Source organism: Zingiber officinale, chromosome 2B (genome assembly GCF_018446385.1).
Source record: "Zingiber officinale cultivar Zhangliang chromosome 2B, Zo_v1.1, whole genome shotgun sequence".
Classification (NCBI taxonomy): Eukaryota; Viridiplantae; Streptophyta; class Magnoliopsida; order Zingiberales; family Zingiberaceae; genus Zingiber; species Zingiber officinale.
The window spans coordinates 37,790,434-37,812,563 of record NC_055989.1 but is presented as its reverse complement, the minus strand read 5'-3'; positions in this window follow the sequence as shown (position 1 = coordinate 37,812,563).

Below are 22,130 nucleotides of genomic sequence, written 5' to 3'. Positions count from 1 at the left end.
ATTCTGGTCTCCGACTGGAAATTGCTTTAAAGGAGAAAGCTCTCTTAGATGCTTCTCATAAAAGTCTTATTTTAGAGAAAGTAGAGAAGCTTCATAATGTCTGTCTTTCTGAACAAGCTCAAGACCTAGCCTCTCGTGATTTCGCTATCCTACAGAAACAAGAGCAAAGAAAAGCTCAAGATATTGAGTTGTCACTGCTCCAGAAGGAATTGGAACAACTCAAATTAGAGAAGGATGCTTTAAAGGATAAAAACACTAAACTACAAGCTGATTTTCAGAGTTATAAGGAGCAAGAGAAGAGTCGATGGGAAGAGTGGCGTCTAGCTTATCTAAAGTCTCCGGTGTTTGCCCAAGAATTTGTCCGTCGAATAGTGGGTGCTCTAAATCATTCTGTGTCAGGAGTTCTTCGACAATTGAGAGAGGGTGGTTATCTACCCAAGGAACCTCCCTCTTCTTTCATAAGTCGTCGCAGACTTAACGAAGAACTGTCCACAGATTTAAAAAGACCTTTTAATTAATCATGTTGATGTATCTAAAAAGATTGTCCATAAAAAGACTTGTAATGGAAAAACTGGTAATGAAAAGAATCGTAACCAAAAACTTGGTAATTAAATGGTTGCGATATATAGAAAATTTTTTATACTTACCTGTTTTTCTCTCGTACTAGTTTGAGAATGCCTCCTTTGAAATGCTTCCAAGTATTGAGTATATTCAAGAATTCCTTGCTTACCTCTTGAAGTTAAATCATGTCTTAATGAATCCTTTTGCAGATAATATCTAGTGTTCTCCATATTTCAAAAGAATAAATAATCCTGAGTGATTTTAGATAATAAATTGTATAAGACTTCTGAGTTCCGAGGTGAGTATAATACTCCAAGTGATTTAAAAAAAAGATTTCCATGTAAATGGGCCTTCAGATAGAAAAGGTGTCATATGCATAGAATCCCCCTTGAACCCTTGCCAATATAATCTTAGTTGATTAGGCTTTGAAGTCTCCGGTTCCTCTTGTGAAGACCCGTCCGAGTTACTTCATGAGATTTCTCGATCGACTATGTTCTGTGATAGTTTAGAGTCTCCGGTTCCTCCCATGAAATGTAACACCCACGAAATATTTGAGCTATATATATGGGTATTCTATTTTAGAATAAAAAGGGAAGTGGAAATAGAATCAAAAAAGAAATAAAAAGAAAGAGAAGTTAAGGCTTGAACCATGAACCTCTCATAATAGAGTTGTGTATGATAACCACTAGAGTAATGAATGATATATGAATAACAAGGAATATAAATTATAGTTAAAAGTAAGAGTATGATTAAGAAAGGGAGCAAGAGAAAATCAAGTAGCTTTCCTCCTCTCCCTCTTGGTTAAGAGAAGAAGCAAGCAAAAGACAAGTTGTCTTTCTTCCTTCTTCTCTCTATTTTCATGGGAATGAAGAGGGTGAGAGAGTAGAGGAGTCAAGGGGATGAAATGGGACATGTTTCATCCTCATTGAGAATAAATAGGAATGAGAAGAAAAAGGAGAGAAAGTTTGGCTACTTCTTCCTCCTTCTTCTTCCTCCTCCTTCTTTCTCCTTCTTCCTCCTCCACCGAGACCTAAACCTCTCCCTCTCTCATTTCCAAAAATCCAAGTTAAGGTTTTCTTGCTAAGAAAACTAATTCACAAGTAGGAGTCCTCAAGATCTACTCCTTACAAGCAAGAGAAGAAAAGGGAGAACTAGGAAGAGAAGTTTCTTCTTCTTCTTCACAAGAGTACCTTATTTTAAGAAAAACTAAGCAAGAAATTTGTAAGTATCCCCTCACCTGTGGTACAAGTTGTTTACGTGTTTTTCCATGAGGTTAGATTTCTTAAAAACCTAGGGTTACTCCTTGAACTTTCGGCCATGATGGGATTAAAGGCCTAGGAAAGCTTAAAATTTGATTTAACATACTTATGACTTTCCTTATGATATGAAATTAACATGATATTCTTATGCTTGTATGTAGTTTAGAGTTTAGATTCATACCCCTTGAACTTTCGTCCATGATGAGATTAAAGGCCTAGGAAAGCTAAAAATTTGATTTAACATGCTTATGACTTTCCCTTATGACATGATATGAAGTTAACATGATAGTCTTATGCTTGTATATTGTTTAGAGCTTAATTTCATGCTCCTTGAACTTTCGGTCATGACAAGACTTAAGGCCTAGGAAAGCTTAAAATTTGATTTAACATACTTATGACTTTCCTTATGATATGATATGAAATTAACATGATATTCTTATGCTTGTATGTTGTTTAGAGTTTCGTTTCATGCCCCTTGAACTTTCGGCCATGATGAGATTTAAGGCCTAGGAAAGCTCAAAATTTTATTGAACATGCTTATGACTTTCCTTATGATATGATATGAAATTAACATGATATTCTTATGCTTGTATGTTGTTTAGAGCTTAGTCTCATGCTCTTGAACTTTCGGCCATGATGGGATTAAGGGCCTAGGAAAGCTTAAAAATTTGATTTAACATGCTCATGACTTTCTTAGGATAAGATATGAAGTTAACATGATATTCTTATGCTTGTATGTTGTTTAGATCTTAATTTCATGCTCCTTGAACTTTCGGCCATGATGGAATTAAAGACCTAGGAAAGCTTAAAATTTGATTTAACATGCTTATGACTTTCCTTATGACATGATATGAAGTTAACATGATATTCTTATGCTTGTATGTTGTTTAGAGCTTAATTTCATGCTCCTTGAACTTTCGTCCATGATGGGATTAAGGGCCTAGGAAAGCTTAAAATTTGATTTAACATGCTCATGACTTTCCTTATGATATGATATGAAGTTAACATGATATTCTTATTCTTGTATGTTGTTTAGAACTTAATTCATGCTCCTTAATATTCAGGCACAACAAGATTGAAATACCTAGGAAGCTTAGAACCTAAACAAAACATGCTCATGATGTTCCTTATAGTATATGATATGAAATTGGTTTAGGGTTCATATGCTTTTATGCCACTTGTAACCTAAGTTCATGCTTTACAAGTTTCGGCCATAACTAGATTAAAAGACCTAGGAAGCTTAGAACCTAACTAAATATGCTCATGATGTTCTTTATGATAAATGTTATGAAATTGATTTAGGGTTCATATGCTTTTATGTTGCTTGTACCCTAGGGTAATACCTTGCATGTTTCGGCCTCCCTATGGAATTTGGTGATTGAGATCCAATTATGATTCATTATGTGCCTCACATGCTATGATATGAATTAAGAGATGTTAATTAATGATTCCATGCATGATTATGTTTCCCTATGATATGTTATATGCTCATTTATGTATGCTTATGAACCATGCATGATAATGTCTCTTATGATTTGATATATGCTCAAGTATGCATGCTTTATGATATGACAAGCAAAAGCCTAAGAGTTGCTTCCCTATTAGTTGGGACTAAGAGCACTCTTTATGATATGACAAGTAAAGGCCTAAGAGTTGCTTCCCTTCTTGTTGGGACTAAGAGCACTCTTCATGATGACAAGATATGATATGCTATGTTATGACATGAACCATGATATGCTATTTTACTTTGTATGGCTTGTACCAGGGATGGGCTCCTAAACGCCCCTAGGTCAATGGTCTATGAAACGGGCCTAGTAAAAAGGGATGGGCTCCTTAGTACGCCCCTAGGTCGATGGTCTATGAAACGGGCCTTGTTCTCTAGTAGGTTCAGGGCTAGCTACCCCGTCCTAGGGATTGAGCGCATTTATGATATGTGGTACATAGCCGGGCCCCCTCATGTTGATATTATGTTTAAGTATTATATGATATGTTTTAAGACATCTTGCACAAGACATGATACATGTTTTAAAAGACATCTTGCATGATATAATAAGTTATGATATGATATGCTCTTATGATTTATATGACATGATGCTCTTTTATTTATGATATGATATATCATGATGTTTCTTTATGATATGATATGCTCTTATGATTTATATGACATGATGCTCTTTTATTTATGATATAATATATCATGATGTTTCTTTATGATATGATATGCTCTTATGATTTATATGACATGATGCTCTTTTATTTATGATATGATATATCATGATGTTTCTTTATGATATGATATGCTCTTATGATCTATATGACCTGATGCTCTTTTATTTATGATATGATATAACATGATGTTTCTTAATGATATGATATGTTATGATGCTCTGTTTGCATGATACGATGTTTAGATGATTATGTCTCAATTGTTATATGCTTATGTGATTATGATATGAAATATGTTTTTTTGTGAGTAAGAAAGGATCTTACTAAGCCTGTGTGCTTATAGCTTACTTTCCTTGTACCGCAGATAAAGGCAAAGAATGGATAAACTAGGGGAGCTATAGGAGAGGCAAGAGATATATGTGTGGTGGTGGCTCGGCTAAAAAAAAAAAAAAAAGACCTGCTTATGTTATTTTATGTTGACATGAACTAAAGTTTATTTATGTTAATGTTTCACATGATTTCATGATACTTATTCAGGTTTATGATAGAATTTGACTTCATGACCTCATTCTCTTAGAGGTATATAAGGATATATAAATAAGTCCTTCCGCTGCTTTAGAAAAGAAATTTTAATATGCATGTATGATTCCCCTTGCAAGTAACCCCGCCCTACTAGCAGGAGGGGCGGGAGTTACATAAAGACCCGTCCGAGTTACTTCATAAGATTTCCTGATCAACTATGTTTTGTGATAGTTTAAAGTCTCCGGTTCCCCCCATGAAGACCCGTCCGAGTTACTTTATGAGATTTCACGATCGACTGTGTTCTGTGATAGTTTAAAGTCTCCGGTTCCTCCCATGAAGACCCGTCCGAGTTACTTCATGAGATTTCCCGATCGACTGTGTTCTGTGATAGTTTAGAGTCTTCGGTTCCTCCAATGAAGACCCCTCCGAGTTACTTTATGAGATTTCCTGATCAACTATGTTCTATAATAGTTTAGAGTCTCCGGTTCCTCCCATGAAGACCCGTCCGAGTTATTTCATGAGATTTCCCGATCGACTATGTTTTGTGATAGTTTAAAGTCTCTGGTTCCTCCCATGAAGACCCGTCCGAGTTACTTCATTAGATTTCTCGATCGACTGTGTTCTGTGATAGTTTAATGTATCCGGTTCCTCCCATGAAGACACGTCCGAGTTACTTCATGAGATTTCCCTATCGACTATGTTCTGTGATAGTTTAAATTATCCGGTTCCTCCCATGAAGACCAGTCTGAGTTACTTCATGAGATTTCCCGATCGACAGTGTTCTGTGATAGTTTAAAGTCTCCGGTTCCTCCCATGAAGACCCGTCCGAGTTACTTCATGAGATTTCCCGATCGACTGTGTTCTGTGATAGTGTAAAGTCTCCAGTTCCTACCATGAATACCTGTCCGAGTTACTTCATGAGATTTCCCGATCGACTATGTTCTGTGATAATTTAAAGTATCTGGTTCCTCCCATGAAGGCCCGTCCGAATTACTTCATGAGATTTCCCAATCGACTATGTTCTGTGATAGTTTAGAGTCTCCGGTTCCTCCAATGAAGACCCATCCGAGTTACTTCATGAGATTTCGCAATCGACTATGTTCTGTGATAGTTTAGAGTCTCCGGTTCCTCCCATGAAGACCCGTCTGAGTTACTTCATGAGATTTCCCAATCGACTATGTTCTGTGATAGTTTAAAGTCTCCGGTTCCTCCCATGAAGACCCGTCCGAGTTATTTCATGAGATTTTTCGATCGACTGTGTTATGTGATAGTTCAGAGTCTCCGGTTCCTCCGATGAACACCCTTCGAGTTACTTCATGAGATTTCCCGATCGACTATGTTCTGTGATAGTTTAAAGTCTCCGGTTCGTCCCATGAAGACCTGTCCAAGTTACTTCATGAGATTTCCCGATCAACTATGTTCTGTGAAAGTTTAAAGTCTCCGGTTCCTCCCACGAAGACCCGTCCGAGTTACTTCATGAGATTTCCCGATCGACTATGTTCTGTGATAGTTTAGAGTCTCCGGTTCCTCCCATGAAGACCCCTCCGAGTTACTTCATGAGATTTCCTGATCAACTATGTTCTATGATAGTTTATAGTCTCCGGTTCCTCCCATGAAGACCCGTCCGTGTTATTTCATGAGATTTCCCGATCGACTATGTTCTGTGATAGTTTAAAGTCTCTGGTTCCTCCCATGAAGACCCGTCCGAGTTACTTCATTAGATTTCCCGATCGACTGTGTTCTGTCAAAGTTTAATGTCTCCGGTTCCTCCCATGAAGACACGTCCGAGTTACTTCATGAGATTTCCCGATCGACTATGTTCTGTGATAGTTTAAAGTCTCCGGTTCCTCCCATGAAGACCCGTCTGAGTTACTTCATGAGATTTCCTAATCGACAGTGTTCTGTGATAGTTTAAAGTCTCTGGTTTCTCCCATGAAGACCCGTCCGAGTTACATCATGAGATTTCCCAATCGACTATGTTCTGTGATAGTTTAAAGTCTCCAGTTCTTCCCATGAAGACCCGTTCGAGTTACTTCATGAGATTTCCCGATCGACAATGTTCTGTGTTAGTTTAGAGTCTCCGGTTCGTCCCATGATGACCTGTCCGAGTTACTTCATGAGATTTCTCGATCGACTATGTTTTTTGATAGTTTAAAGTCTCCGGTTCCTCCCATGAAGATCCGTCCGAGTTAATTCATGAGATTTTCTGATGGACTATGTTCTGTGATAGTTTAAAGTCTCTGGTTCCTCCCATGAAGACCCGTCCGAGTTACATCATGAGATTTCCCGATCGATTATGTTCTGTGATAGTTTAAAGTCTCCGGTTCCTCTCATGAAGACTCGTCCGAGTTACTTCATGAGATTTCCAGATCGACTGTGTTTTGTGAGAGTTTAAAGTCTCCGGTTCCTCCCATGAAGATCCGTCCAAGTTACTTCGTGAGATTTCCTGATCGACTGTGTTCTGTGATAGTTTAGAGTCTCCGGTTCCTCCCATGAAGACCCGTTCGAGTTACTTCATGAGATTTCCTGATCGACAATGTTCTGTGATAGTTTAAAGTCTCCGGTTCCTCCCATGAAGACCCGTCCGAGTTACTTCATGAGATTTTCCGATCGACTATGTTCTGTGATAGTTTAAAGTCTCCGGTTCGTCCCATGAAGACCCGTCCGAGTTATTTCATGAGATTTCCCAATCGTCTATGTTCTGTGATAGTTTAAAGTCTCCGGTTCTTCCCATGAAGACCCGTCCTAGTTACTTCTTGAGATTTCCTGATCGACTATGTTGTGTGATAGTTTGAAGTCTCTGGTTCCTCCCATGAAGACCCGTCCGAGTTACTTCATGAGATTTCCCAATCGACTATGTTCTGTGATAGTTTAAAGTCTCTGGTTCCTCCCATGAAGACCCGTCCGAGTTACTTCATGAGATTTCCTGATCGATTATGTTCTGTGCTAGTTTAAAGTCTCCGGTTCCTCCCATGAAGACCCGTCCGAGTTACTTCATGAGATTTCCCGATCGACTATGTTCTGTGATAGTTTAAAGTCTCCGGTTCCTCCCATGAAGACCCGTCCGAGTTATTTCTTGAGATTGTTTGATCGACTGTGTTTTGTGATAGTTTAGAGTCTCCGGTTCCTCCCATGAAGACCCGTTCGTGTTATTTCATGAGATTTCCCGATCGACTATGTTCTGTGATAGTATAAAGTCTCCGGTTCCTCCCATGAAGACCTGTCCGAGTTACTTCATGAGATTTGCCGATCAACTATGTTCTGTGGTAGTTTAAAGTCTCCGGTTCCTCCCATGAAGACCCGTCCGAGTTACTTCAAGAGATTTCCCGATCGACTATGTTCTGTGATAGTTTAAAATCTCCGGTTCCTCCCATGAAGACCCGTCCGAGTTAATTCATGAGATTTCCCGATCGACTATGTTATTTTGCCAAATTATAATGTTTGTACTGACCTTTTTATGATTTTAAAATTTTTGAATTTTTCTTAGGGGAGCTGAATAGGTCTTTAGGATTCCCCACTGTTGATCGCTCGAAAATAGATTATAAAAGTTCTGCTAATACTTGTCAATCTGTATAAACCACATTTATTTCTATGGCGGTATTTGTCTTGTATTGCATTCATTGAAAGAAATGGAGTACATAAACTGTAAGAATACTTGTCTTCATCTCACCGGGAACTTACTTCAGATAATTATGATTTGTTCCTTCTGACGTATTCTTGAGTGGCATGATCTTGTCAGGTCCGGTAAGGTTGTAAATGATTTGCACTCCAGGGACGTTCCAGAATTCTTCCTTCAGTATCTTGGAGATAATATGAACCTGATGTGAGCTTTTCCACCACTTTGTAGGGTCCTCCCCATTGTGGTGCCAACTTACTAACATCCCCGACAGTTTTAATACGCTTCCATACTAAATCTCCTATAGAAAATATCTTAGAATGACCCTTTTGTTATAATTTTACCTCATTCGTTGTCGATATGATACGAGACGAGTAGCAGCTTTATCTCTAATTTCCTCTATCAAGTCTAGCTCCATGAGTCGTCGATCCTCATTGTCTGCATCGTATAACTGCCTTTTGTCCGATTCTACTCCCACCTCAATGGGAATTATTTCTTCTCCCCCATAAACTAATTGAAAGGGAGTGATTCCTGTAGCTTCTCGAGGTGTAGTACGGTATGCACAAAGAACGCTAGGTAATTCATCTACCCAGCTACCTCCGACATGATCCAGTTTGGTTTTTAAACCCCTTATAATTTCTCTATTGGTTACTTCCGCTTGTCCATTACTTTGCGGATAAGCTACAGAAGTGAAGGCCTGAATAATACCATAACTTTTGCACCAAGCTAAAATTCTATCCCCTTGAAATTGCCTTCCATTATCAGAGACTAATTTATGAGGAATGCAAATCTGCATATGATATTTTTCCACAGAAATTTAATAACTGCATCTTCAGTAATCCGGGCAAGTGGTTCTGCTTCTACCCATTTGGAAAAATAATCCACTGCCACCAATAAAAACCTTCTTTGTGCAGTCGCTATAGGAAATGGGCCTACTATGTCCATGCCCCATTGATCGAAGGGACATGAGACTATAGAGGTTCTCAACAACTGTGTGGGATGATGCAAAATATTTTGATGTTTCTGGCAAGACATACAAGTTCTTACCAACTTGTTGGCATCCTCGTGTAGAGTAGGCCAGAAATATCCTGCTAATAAGATTTTACGGGCCAAGGATCTCCCTCGTATATGACTACCACATGAACCTTGATGAACTTCCTGTAAAATAAATTGTATATCTCCTGGGCCGATGCACTTGAGCATAGGTCTAGAAAAAGCTCTTTTATATAATTGTTCTCCTACCATAGTGTACTGAGCAGCTCTCTTCTTGAATACCCTTTCTTGTTCTGTATTACTTGAAAGAATACCTTGCTGTAGATACAATATGATTTGAGCCCTCCAGTCACCTTAAATTTCTGCGTCAGCTTGTCTTTCGATACAGGATATTAACAGAGTTTGTTCTACTGGCCGGTCTAGACTCCATGGTACTATAGCAGAGGCCAGCTTAGCCAATTCATCTGCTTCCTGATTCTCAGATCGAGGAACCTTTTGTATATTTACTTCTTGATACTAGGACTTCAGCTTATCAAATGCCTCAGCATATAACTTGAGCCTTTCATTATTAATTTCAAAATTACCTGATAGTTGTTGGGCTGCTAATTGAGAATCAGAATAGATGAGGACTCGAGCTACCCCTATATGCCGAGTGGCTTGCAATCCAGGTATCAAGGCTTCATATTCTGCTTCATTGTTAGTAGCTCTATAATTCAATCTGATAGAGTGTTGAAGTCTGTCTTCTCTTGGAGATATAAGAAGAACACCAATTCCGCTGCCTTGTCTAGTTGAGGAGCCATCCACATAAACTTTCCAGATGTTTTCTTCCTCAGGGCCTTGAACTTCTATAATGAAATCTACTAGAGCTTGTGCCTTGATGGCTGAGCGAGGTTGATATTGTAAGTCATATTCACCAAATTCAGTTGTCCATTTGATCAGCCGACCTGATGCCTCTAGGTTGAGTAACACTCGTCCGAGAGCACTGTTGGTTAATACAATAATTTCATGTGCTAAGAAATATGGGCGCAACCTCCGAGCAGTTAATACTAATGCATAAGCCAATTTTTCTAGTGTAGTATATCTACACTTAGCTCCTTTTAATAAATGGCTAGAGAAATATACAGGTTGTTGTTTCTTTCCTTCTTGTCAAACTAATACAGAACCTACAGCGTTTTCATTAGCCGACAAATATACCCAGAGGGTCTCTCCTACTATAGGCTTAGCTAATACAGGAAGAGTAGACAAATAATCGTTTAACTCTTGGAAGGCTTTATCACATTCCTCGTTCCACTGAAATTTGTTTGCCTTCCTGGGTATTTTAAAGAAATGGAAGCTACGATCAGCCGACCTGGAAATGAACCTAGACAAGGCTATAATCCGGCCAGTCAGTCTTTGAGCTTCTCTCATGTTGCGCGGAGGCTCCATGTTCTGAAGTGCCTTGACTTTGTTCGGGTTGGCCTCTATTCCTCGCTCGGACACCATATACCCTAGGATTTTCCCCCTTTCACTCCGAATAAACATTTGCTCGGATTTAACTTGAGCCCATATTGTCTCAATGTCTTGCAGGTCTCCTCTACATCCCTGCACAGATCAACAGCTTGAAGAGACTTAATTAAGATATCATCAACATATACTTCCATATTTCTCCCAATCTGCTTCTGAAATACCTTATTCATAAGCCTTTGATAAGTTGCTCCTGCATTTTTTAGTCCGAAGGGCATAACATTATAACAATAAGTACCTTCAGATGTTATGAAACTGACCTTTTCTTGATCTTCTTTAGCTAAGGGAACCTGATGATAGCCTTGATAAGCGTCTAGCATAGAGATGTACTCACACCCAGCAGTGGAGTCTACCAATTGATCAATCCTGGGTAATGGATAATAATCTTTTGGGCAAGCCTTGTTGAGATCTCGGAAATCAATGCACACTCACCATTTGTTTCCTGGCTTAGAAACTAACACCATATTAGCTAACCAGCTAGTAAATTGTACCTCCCTGATGTAACCAGCCTCCATAAGTTTAGTTATTTCTTCTTTGATGATTTGGTTCAGTTCCGCGCTAAAATTCCTCTTTCTTTGCATGACCGGGGGGGGCATCCGGGAAGATATGTAAGGAATGCTCCATAACTGTAGGAGAAACGCCTGAGACTTCTTTGGGCGTCCAGGCAAATACATCATTATTCTTCTTTAGGCATTGTACCAGTTCGACATTCAGAGTGGGATTAAGATCAGCCGCAATATATGTAGTAGCTTCAGGCCGATCGGTTTGGATCTGAACTTCTTCCTTTTCTTCATAAACCAGGACAGGCTGCTTCTCCTGAATGGCATTAACTTCCATTCTTTGAATCTTTCGGGCAGCGTTAGCTTCAGCCCGAACTATTTCTACATAACATTTTCGGGTTGTCTTCTGATCACCCCGCACCTCCCCGACTTAGTCATCAACAAGAAATTTAATTTTCTGACAGAAAGTAGAAACGACCGCCCTAAACTCGTTTAGGGCCGGTCGACCCAGTATCACATTATAAGAGGACGGGACATCTACCACCATGAAATAAGATCACCTTGTTCTCATCAGAGGCTCCTCTCCTAGAGATATGGCCAACTTTATTTGACCCAGCGATTGTACTTCGTTGCTCGTGAATCTATATAGAGGAGTGAGCATCTATTGAAGTTCACTCGGGTCAATCTGTAATTGATCGAAAGCCTTCATGAATATAATATTGACAGAACTGCCTATGTCTATGAACGTATGAGAAATAGCGTAGTTGGCTATCACGACTTTGATAATTAGGGCATCATCATGGGGTATTTCTACCCCCTCAAGATCTCTAGGCCCAAAACTTATCTCGGGACTAGCTGCTCATTCCATGCTACACCCCACGGCATGAATTTCTAGTCTACGGGCATGTGCTTTTCTGGCCCTATAAGAATCCCCATCAGTGGGCCCGCCCGTAATCATATTGATATTGCCCCGAGCGGCATTACTCCTCTTTTCTTCCTGTCAAGTCGTCATGGCTTCAGAAGGAGCCTTTTCCGATACTTGGCTTGTACCGGTCGGGGCCGGCAATGCATCCTGCCGAGGCTCGACCGGACGATATTCCAATTTGAGCGGACTTTGCTGTCTAGGGTACTGTTGCTGATAATAATTTTGCCTTTGATAACGCTCCCTATTAGCTCGTTTATTTCATAAAACAAAACAGTCTTCAGTATGATGACTTCTAGTTTTATGATAAGTGCACCATCTTCTTGGTGCCTCTGGCTATATCTCTACGTGTTGTACTGCCTCTGGACGATATTCTGGCTGACGGTGAGGTGGATGAGTTGCTCGAGGTCCTCTTGGTGGAGGAACAGAGGCAGGAGCTTTCTCCTTAACCAGGGTAGGATAAGAAGTAACGCCCTCCTTTCTACGGGCAGCTTGAGCTGCTTCTACATTAATGAATTCAGTAGCACGCTCAATTAAGGAATCAAAATTAACAGGAGGATTTCTCACTAAGTCTTTAAAGAAATCATTATCATTTAAACCCTGAGAGAAAGCGCTTACTAAGATTTCAGTGGTAGCATTAGGTACATCGATAGCTACCTGATTGAACCTTTTGATGTAGGCTCGGATGGACTCTTTGGATGCTTGCTTAATTGAAAATAGACTCCAAGGAGTCTTATGATATCTCTTGTTGCTGGAAATATGGTGTAGAAAAACTTTCTTGAAATCTTTGAATTTTTGGATAGACTTCTCTGGCAGTCTCTTGAACCAGCGTTGTGCAGCTCCTCCGAGGGTAGTAAAAAACATCCGACATCTCATCCTGTCAGAGAATTATTGTAATAATGCTACATTCTCTAATTTTAATAGATAATCTTCTGAATCTGTTGTTCCAGTGTACTCGCCGATCTGAAGATTTTGATACCGCTTAGGAAGCGGATCATCCAGTACACTTTGAGAGAATGGGGAGATAACTTTTTCTGATGAGCTATCACTGGTTATCATTTTAATCTTAAGTTTTTCTTTGTCCGGTGCTTCACAAGAAGATTCTTGGAACACGGGCCTTCGACCCCCCTGCTCCATGGGAGTACGAAGAAAGGCTCGCGGACGTCGCATCGGAGAGACTGCAGCTGGAGGAAAATATGCATGTTCCTCTTCTTCCGGCTCCTTTCCATTTCGATGCTCAGTGGTTGAAATCGCTGGATTATAAGCTGTTGGTAGGGTAGCTCCAGTATGCGCCTGAAGTTGTTGTTGTTGTTGTTGCAAGACTTTTTGCACATGAGAATTAATGAGGAAATCCAGATCCTCGCGGCTGATGGTGAGTAGATTTGATTTTCAGGCCTCTTCCATCTTGTAGTCTCAGATTCAGGTGAAGTTCCCACAGACGGTGCCAAATTTGATCCTGTCTGAGAAGCTTGACAAGACGGAGATCCGGGAGAAAAAACCTACCGCTGGTGAAGAATAATACTTGTAGAACAATGATCCGAGAAACCCAAAGTGGATCGGAAAGAATAGAGTCACCGAATGCCCTCCTTGCACGAAGACCCGATGATGAGAGAGAAATCCGATCGAAGAGAAACCAGATTCGGAGCTTTCGAGACTTCCTGCGCACAAGAAACCAGCCAACACTATCGTCAGTGACCTAAGACCGGGGTGGGAATCCCTGGCTAGGCCCTCCAACGCTCAAGTTAGTGATCTCTCTTGGTGTGCAAGAAGGAAGAAGATGAACAGTGGTTGAAAATTAGGGTTATGAATGTGCGCAATGATCTGAACTTACCTTGCCAATAGAGAGGATTCCCCTTTTTATACCACTTCATATAACCTCCCTAGTCATGATGTGGACCCCGGTTTATTAGAGTTTGTTATGGGATGACGTAAGTTGCATACTTGTGGCAAACGACTTTTAAGGAATCTTTCTTGTACCCCAGATCTACCTTCTTTGTCATCTAGTACCTATAAAATAGTCTAAAAACACATTTCCCGCCAAAACATATAACACCTGTCATACAATCATATACTGCAAACATCTTCTTGCTTCTTGCTCCTTTGTTTCACAAGTTCTTCTAAAGTATTTCCACCTTTCCTACTCGTCCCTCCTGTTTTTACTATATCATAGATAAATTAATATACTAATGTTTCTTGTGTTGATTAAGGCTGAGCCTAGTTAGGTTTGATCATTTATTATTACCTCTTATGGGGCTCCTGGGGCAATGCTTGTCAGGGCTCCTTTATGTTTATTATTCTAGCTAGTCCTGGGTCATGTTTTATCAAATATCATTTCAGGATATTACTCAAACTGGTCGGTATTGGCTTTCCTTCTAAAAGGCATGTCTCGGCCGATATTGGCCTTCCTCCTTTGAGGTATATCCCGGCCGATATTGGCCTACCTCCTTAGAGGTATATACCGGCCGATATTGTCCTACCTCCTTAAAGGTATATGCTAATCGATGTTGTTCCTCTAAGGTATATCCCGGCCGATATTGGCCTACCTCCTTTGAGGTATATCTCGGCCGATAGTGGCCCATCTCCTTAGAGGTATATGCCGACCAATATTGACCTACCTCCTTAGAGGTATATGCTGATCGATATTGTTCTTCCTCTAAGGTATATCCCGACAGATATTGGCCTACCTCCTTTAAGGTATATCCCGGCTGATAGTGGCCCATCTCCTTAGAGGTATATACCGGTCGATATTGACCTACCTCCTTAGAGGTATATGCTGATCGATATTGTTCTTCCTCTAACATATATCCCGGTCGATATTGGCCTACCTCCTTAGAGGTATATACCGGCCGATATTGACCTACCTCCTCTAAGGTATGTCTCGGCTGATATTGATCTATCTCCTCTGATTGATTATACCTTTCCCTTTCTTATCGGGGATCCATAAAATCTAACCCATATCATCTACCCTCTGGGCTTGTACTAGAATTAGATAAATGTTGTTATGTGCCTGCTTTAACTAAGAACATAATTTCAGTTTCTTGTTTGGACAAGAAAGGTTTTTCATTTATAATAAAGAACAAATGTTGTTCAGTTTATTTAAAAGATATGTTCTATTGTAGTGCACCTCTGATGAACGGACTCTATTTTCTAGACCATGAGAGCCCTATCTATAACATAAGTACCAAGATGTTCAAGTCAAATGACATGAACCAAACCTATCTCTGGCACTGTCGCTTAGGTCATATAAATGACAAACGCTTATCCCAGCTCCATAAAGATGGTTTGCTGGACTCATTTGATTTTGAATCATATGAGACGTGCGAGTCATGCCTACTAGGTAAGATGACCAAGACTCCCTTTAGTGGGCACAATGAGAGAGCGACTGACTTGTTAGGTCTTATACATAGTGATGTATGTGGCCCTTTCAATGTCGCTGCTAGAGGAGGTTATAGGTACTTCATTACATTTACTGATGACTTCAGTAGATATGGTTATGTGTACTTGATGACACATAAGTCTGAATCCTTTGAAAAGTTCAGAGAATTCAAGAATGAAGTACAAAACCAGCTTAGCAAGAGTATTAAGATACTTCGATCATATCGAGGTGGGAAATACCTTAGCCATGAGTTTCGTGACTATCTAGCTGAGTGTAGGATTCTATCCCAACTCACTCCTCCTGGAACACCACAGTGGAATGGTGTATCTGAAAGGAGGAATCGTACCCTATTAGATATGGTACGATCTATGATGAGTCACACAGATCTTCCGACATTCGTTTGGGGCTATACTCTAGATACGGCAGATTTTATTCTCAACCAAGTTCCATCTAAGGCTGTAATAAAGACATCATATAGGATATGGACTGGGAGAGATGCCCAGGTGTCTTTTATGAGGATTTAGGGTTGTGAGGCTTACGTTCGACGTCAAGTCTCGGATAAATTGGGACCCAAATCCGACAAGTGCTATTTTATTGGATATCCCAAGAAAACGAAGGGATATTACTTCTACATTCCCAGTCAACACAAGATAGTTGTGGCTAAGACTGGGGTTTTTCTAGAAAGGGATTTTGTTTCTAGAAAGACTAGTGGGAGTACGTTCGATCTTGAAGAAGTTCAAGATGCGAACAATAGCACTGAAGCCTCGATGGAAGTTGAACTGGAAACATAAAGTGTTGTGAATGATGTTGTTCTGCAAGGAGTTGAGGAACCACAACCAGTTCAAGTAGACATACCTCTTCTCAGGTCTAATAGGGTACGTCGTCAGCCTGAGAGATACTTATTTCTCTTATCTAACCATGATGACGTTGTGCTCATAGAGGATGAGCCCACCTCCTATCAGGAAGCTGTGATGAGACCAGATTCCGAGAAATGGCTAGAGGCCATGAGATCCGAGATGGAATCCATGTACACTAACCAAGTATGGACTTTGGTTGATCCACCTGAAGGGGTCAAACCCAATGGGTGTAAGTGGGTCTTTAAGAGAAAGACTGACATGGATGGACTTATTTATAAGGGTCGCTTGGTAGCTAAAGGTTTTAAGCAAATTCATGGTATTGACTATGATGAAACCTTTTCTCCAGTAGCGATGTTTAAGTCCATTCGGATCATGCTTGCTATTGCAGCATATCATGACTATGAGATATGGCAGATGGATGTCAAAACCGTGTTTCTGAATGGGAACCTACTCGAGGATGTGTACATGATACAACCTGAGGGTTTTGAAGATCCACAGCATACTGGCAGAGTATGCAAGCTGCATATGTCCATTTATGGACTAAAGCAAGCTTCTCGGAGCTGGAATCTTCGATTCGATGATGCAATCAAACAGATTGGTTTCATCAAAAATGAAGATGAACCTTCTGTCTACAAGAAGGTTGTAGGGGACATAGTTGTCTTCCTCATATTGTATGTGGATGACATACTACTCATTGGGAAAGACATCCCTTTGCTACAGTCTGTCAAGACTTGGCTAGGGACTTGTTTCTCAATGAAGGACTTAGGTGAAGCATCCCGCATTCTAAGCATACAGATCTATAGAGATTGATCTAAGAGGTTGCTTGGCCTAAGTCAGAGTGCATATATTGACAAGGTACTCCTTCAGTTTGCCATGCAAAACTCCAAGAAGGGATTTCTGCCGATGTCACATGGTGTGAGTCTTTCGAAGACTCAAGGTCCCTCTTCTAGAGATGAGAGAGACCGCATGGATCAGATCCCTTATGCTTCAGCCATAGGATCTATCATGTACGCCATGCTATGTACTGATCCTGATGTCTCGTATGCTTTGAGCATGACGAGCAGATACCAGTCAGATCCAGGTGAAAGTCACTAGATAGCAGTCAAGAATATTCTTAAGTACTTAAGAAGGACTAAAGAATATTTTTTGATATATGGAGGTGATGACGGGCTAGCTGTAAAGGGTTACAGTGATGCTAGCTTCCAAACTGATCAGGATGATTATCAATCGTAGTCAGGGTTAGTGTTTTGCATTAATGGTGGTGCTGTGAGCTGGAAGAGTTCGAAGCAGACATAGTAGCTGATTCTACAAGAGAGGCCGAGTATATTGCTGCATCAGAAGTAGCAAAGGAGGCAGTTTGGAACCGCAAGTTCATTACTGAACTTGGGGTGGTTCCTAGCATTGCTGACCCTATTGAGCTCTATTGTGACAACAATGGATCAATTGCACAGGCTAAGAGACCTCGCTCACACCAGCGGACCAAACACATACTACGACGCTTCCATCTCATTCGAGAGATTATCGAGAGAGGAGATGTGAAGATTTGCAGAGTACCCACTGAGGCTAACATCGCAGATCCCTTGACCAAGGCTTTGGCTCAGAGAAAGCATGATGGTCACACTAGGTCAATAGGCCTTAGAGCCTACACTGATTGGCACTAGTGCTAGTGGGAGATTGTTAGTTAGAGCCCTAGAGCCAATCATTTGATGTTGGTTGTATGAACTCGTTGTATCATATTCTTGTATATAAATAAAGGCATTTGTTTTTGGTTATTATACTTACTTGTATTAGTGCCAAATAACTAAGTATAATAGCATCTTTGAGTAGAAGGTTCTTACCTATATCAATCGATTGGTTGAATCGATAGTGAGATGATATAGGGAACACTACTCTTAATCATTCCTAGTCGAGTATTAACATTCAGGGACAATGTTAATGCGACGAGACTAGCATGTAGGTCAACTCAATGACTTGATCTCACAACTCATGGATATGGAGATATCAAGTTGGCACATGGGTATGCATTAGAGAATGCATACTGAATGACCCACCATGAGAAAGTATCATGGATCATTATATGAGTGTCATATACTTTCTCATGTGGCTATTAGTATGACTACTAGTCCTTGGTCCTGAAGTCACCATGGTTCCCTACATAAGGAGTTACGTACTTTGACTTCGTCAAACGTCACCCGTAACTGGGTGGACTATAAAGGCGATTACTGGGTATGTAACAAATTATGTGGAGGGATGTGAGTGATGTAGATGGGATCTATCCCTCCTATATGACGGGAGAGACATCGATATTCTTGATAGAGTGAGACCACTAAGTGTATGACCATGCCCAAATGAGTCAATATGAGATGTTGAGCTCATTTGATTGAGTGAGTCTACTTGGAGTTCAAGATTTAGATTGATTAGAGGATGACACGGTCTATGCCTCACATTGATCAATCTAGATGTCAAGGATAGAATGACACTTGTCATATTTTGTGAGGAGTCACAATTAGTAGTCACAAGGTGATGTTGAATCTCAACATTCTTGTAACTTGGGTAGTAATGATGTGTTGCTAGATACCGCTCATTACTTATGCTTCTTAATGGGTTTAGAAGCATTGCCAACGTTACAAGAACCTATAGGGTCACACACAAAGGACAATTAGATGGAGATTAGGTTCATATGATGAACCAAGAGGATTAGATTCATGTGATGAATCAAATTGGATTAAGAATAATCCTAATTGAACTAATTTAGTTGGACTCAATTTGATTCATGTGTTCAATGAGTCTAATTTATATTATGACTCATTGAATCAATTTAATTAAATGAATTAGATCCATTATATTATATTGGCTTGAATCAAATGGTTGGATTTGATCAACCATGGGAGTTATAATGTCAAGTTTGACTTGACTTGAGTGGAAGATGAAAAGTCAAGTTTGACTTGACTATATGCCACCTCATTTATGAGTTGGCATTAAGTGGCCAATAATGGTGTTACACATCATTAAGTTTAGCACATGTGTGTGCCACCTCATGGAGGTTACAAATCTCCTCTTTAATGGCCACATTAAATGAGAAAGGAGGTTACACTCCTTAATGTGGCCGGCCACTTATTGTGGAGTGAATGAATTCATTTTTTCATTCAAGCCAATTCATTGCATCCTCTTCCTCCTCTCATTTTTTTTCTCCTCTCCCTCTCCTCCTCCTTGGCCGAACCACCTAAGGTGCTAGCACACCTTTGTTTGGTCTTCATCACCTAGTTTGTTCGTGTGGATACGCATAAAGGATCGTACACTTGATGATCTCGAGATTCGGCGAACCTTTGGACGAGCGGGATTGTGAAGGGCATCGCATCAAGGGTAAAATCTCTCAACCATGTAGTTCTAGTGTAGATCTAGATGTAAGAAACTCGTACACGTAAAATTTTATTTTATTTTACTTCGTACGGATCTGGTGGCATGGGAATCGGGGTTTTCGCAACGAGAAAAAGTAATTTTTGCAGCCCGAAAATCCCAACACGAAAAGCATATCTCGATTCTCCCAACTTCGGTAAGAAATTCACCAAGCGTATCTCCAGGACACTCACTCATACAACCAAAAAAGTTGTTCAACAATTAAGGGATGGCGGCTATTCATCAGCAAAACCTCCTCAATGGTTTATAGACCATCATCTTCTTAATAGAGAGCTTCCACTGGACCTCTTAAGTAAGTTTGATTAAGGGAATGTCCATATTTTTCATATGATATTCTCAGGGTATGTAATTGTTGTAATGAACAAAAACTAAGATACATATTAAACATTGTTAAATCACACCTGTCTTCTTATATATCTTCAAAACTACTTGTACTTTGAAGTATTTATTAATCCATATAATATAGTAGCATGATAATAATGCCAATCTGAGTAGCAGAATTGAATAAAGGAATTATTTTAGGCTCAATAATATGTCGAATGATATATTGGCATCAAGAAAAATAATCAAACAAGATGATTATAACCATTTAAGAATGGATTTTTGAATGGATCCTTTATAGTAGATTTCTAAGCTGAATAATAAACTAGGCAGGATAACTCTGCGGAGCATACTAATCCGATTGGACAATATAATAATACCTTTAGACTTGAAATTCACCCAGAGACTTAAAAATCTAGGATTTGAAGGTGCGATATCATACATGCTTATAACCCAGCCGGTTGCTTGAGAGTCTGGGATAGGCTTAGTCTAAAACCTGGGAACTTATAATTTTGAGGCACGAGGGCATGCTCGCTTATAACCCAGTAGTCGGTGGCTCGGGAGTTTGGGACATGCCTAGTCTGAAACCCGAGGGCTTATAATTTTAAGGCATGAGAGCATTCTTGCTTATAACCCAGCCGATAGCTCAGGAGTCTGGGATAGGCCCGGTCTGAAACTCAGGGGCTTATACTTTTTAGGTACAAGAGCATACTCACTTATAAATAAATCGGCGCCTCTAGAGTCTGGGAAAGTCCTTGTCTAAACCCTAGGGGCTTATAATTTGTATGTGCAAGGGCATATTCACTTATAATTCAACTGATATCTCGAGAGTTTGGGATAGGCCTGGTATAAAACCCAGGGGATTATAATTTTTATGTGTGAGAGCATGCTCACTTATAACCCAGTCGATGGCTTGGGAGTCTGGGACAGGCCCGGTCTAAACCTGAGGGCTTATAATTTTTATGCATGAGAGCATACTCGCTTATAACTTGACTAATGGCTCAGGAGTCTAGGATAGGCTCGGTCTGAAATCTGGGAGCTTATAATTTTTATGCATAAGAGCATGCTTGCTTATAACTCTACTGATGGCTCGGCAGTCTGGGACAGGTCTGAACCCTGGGGGCTTATAATTTTTATGCACGAAGGCATACTAGCTTATAACCTGGCCTTTTGGCACGGTCGTGTGCTTCTTGGCCACGGGGGATTGACACGGCCGTGTGGGTTCACATGGCCTAAGCTTGCTTTACCTTTGGTGGGAGGCACATCCGTGTGAAACCACACAGTCTACCCTTGCTTGTCTCCATGGGGGAGCACGACCGTGTGCTTTCACACGGCCAGAGCTTGATTTCTTCCAGAGTTGCTCCCGTGTACATTTTTACTCTATTTTTGCTCTAAATAGTATTCTATAAATCAAAAAAAGAAAAGAGTAGATCTTTAAACAGAATATAATGGAAATACGATATTATAATGAAATAGGGTGTAATAAACATGAATTATGCTAATGAAATACAAGTAGATGTGCGCCAAAACATGAATAAAAGTGTATATAATCTACATACATCACACCCCTAGACTTAAACCTTCGCTTGTCCTCAAGCAAAAACTACATCAAAACTCAAGTGGTTAAATAGTGTATCATAATATCTAGTAAATTAATCTAACCCTATCAAATGATTTCATTGATAAGCAAGAGACAAAAGCTATTTGAGTACGACCTAAGTAATAGTTCTCCATGCTCAGTGTAATAGTGACCTAAATTTGTCAAGTATCAATCCCTAAGCCTAGTTAAGTCATCATAAAATTGTGTTCCTTATGCTTTCGGTGATAGGGTACTACACGCATGGTTCATATCTTTAAAACTACACAAGGTCTCAAAGGACTACTCGAAATCAAGAGAAACATAATATTTATTTCCCCAATAACTTAACTCGGTATCAAAGGGATAAATTGTTAGTTTCTACTCATGACAGTTATTTTTTATCCCTTATTCATATGATTTTTTTAATTTTTTTTCTTTAGTTGATTTAAAGATGAAGCACTAATACAAATGAAAATGCAGGGATTTTGATTTTTCCAAGTAAGTTGACATGATTCGAGGCCATCCCGTAACCAAAATA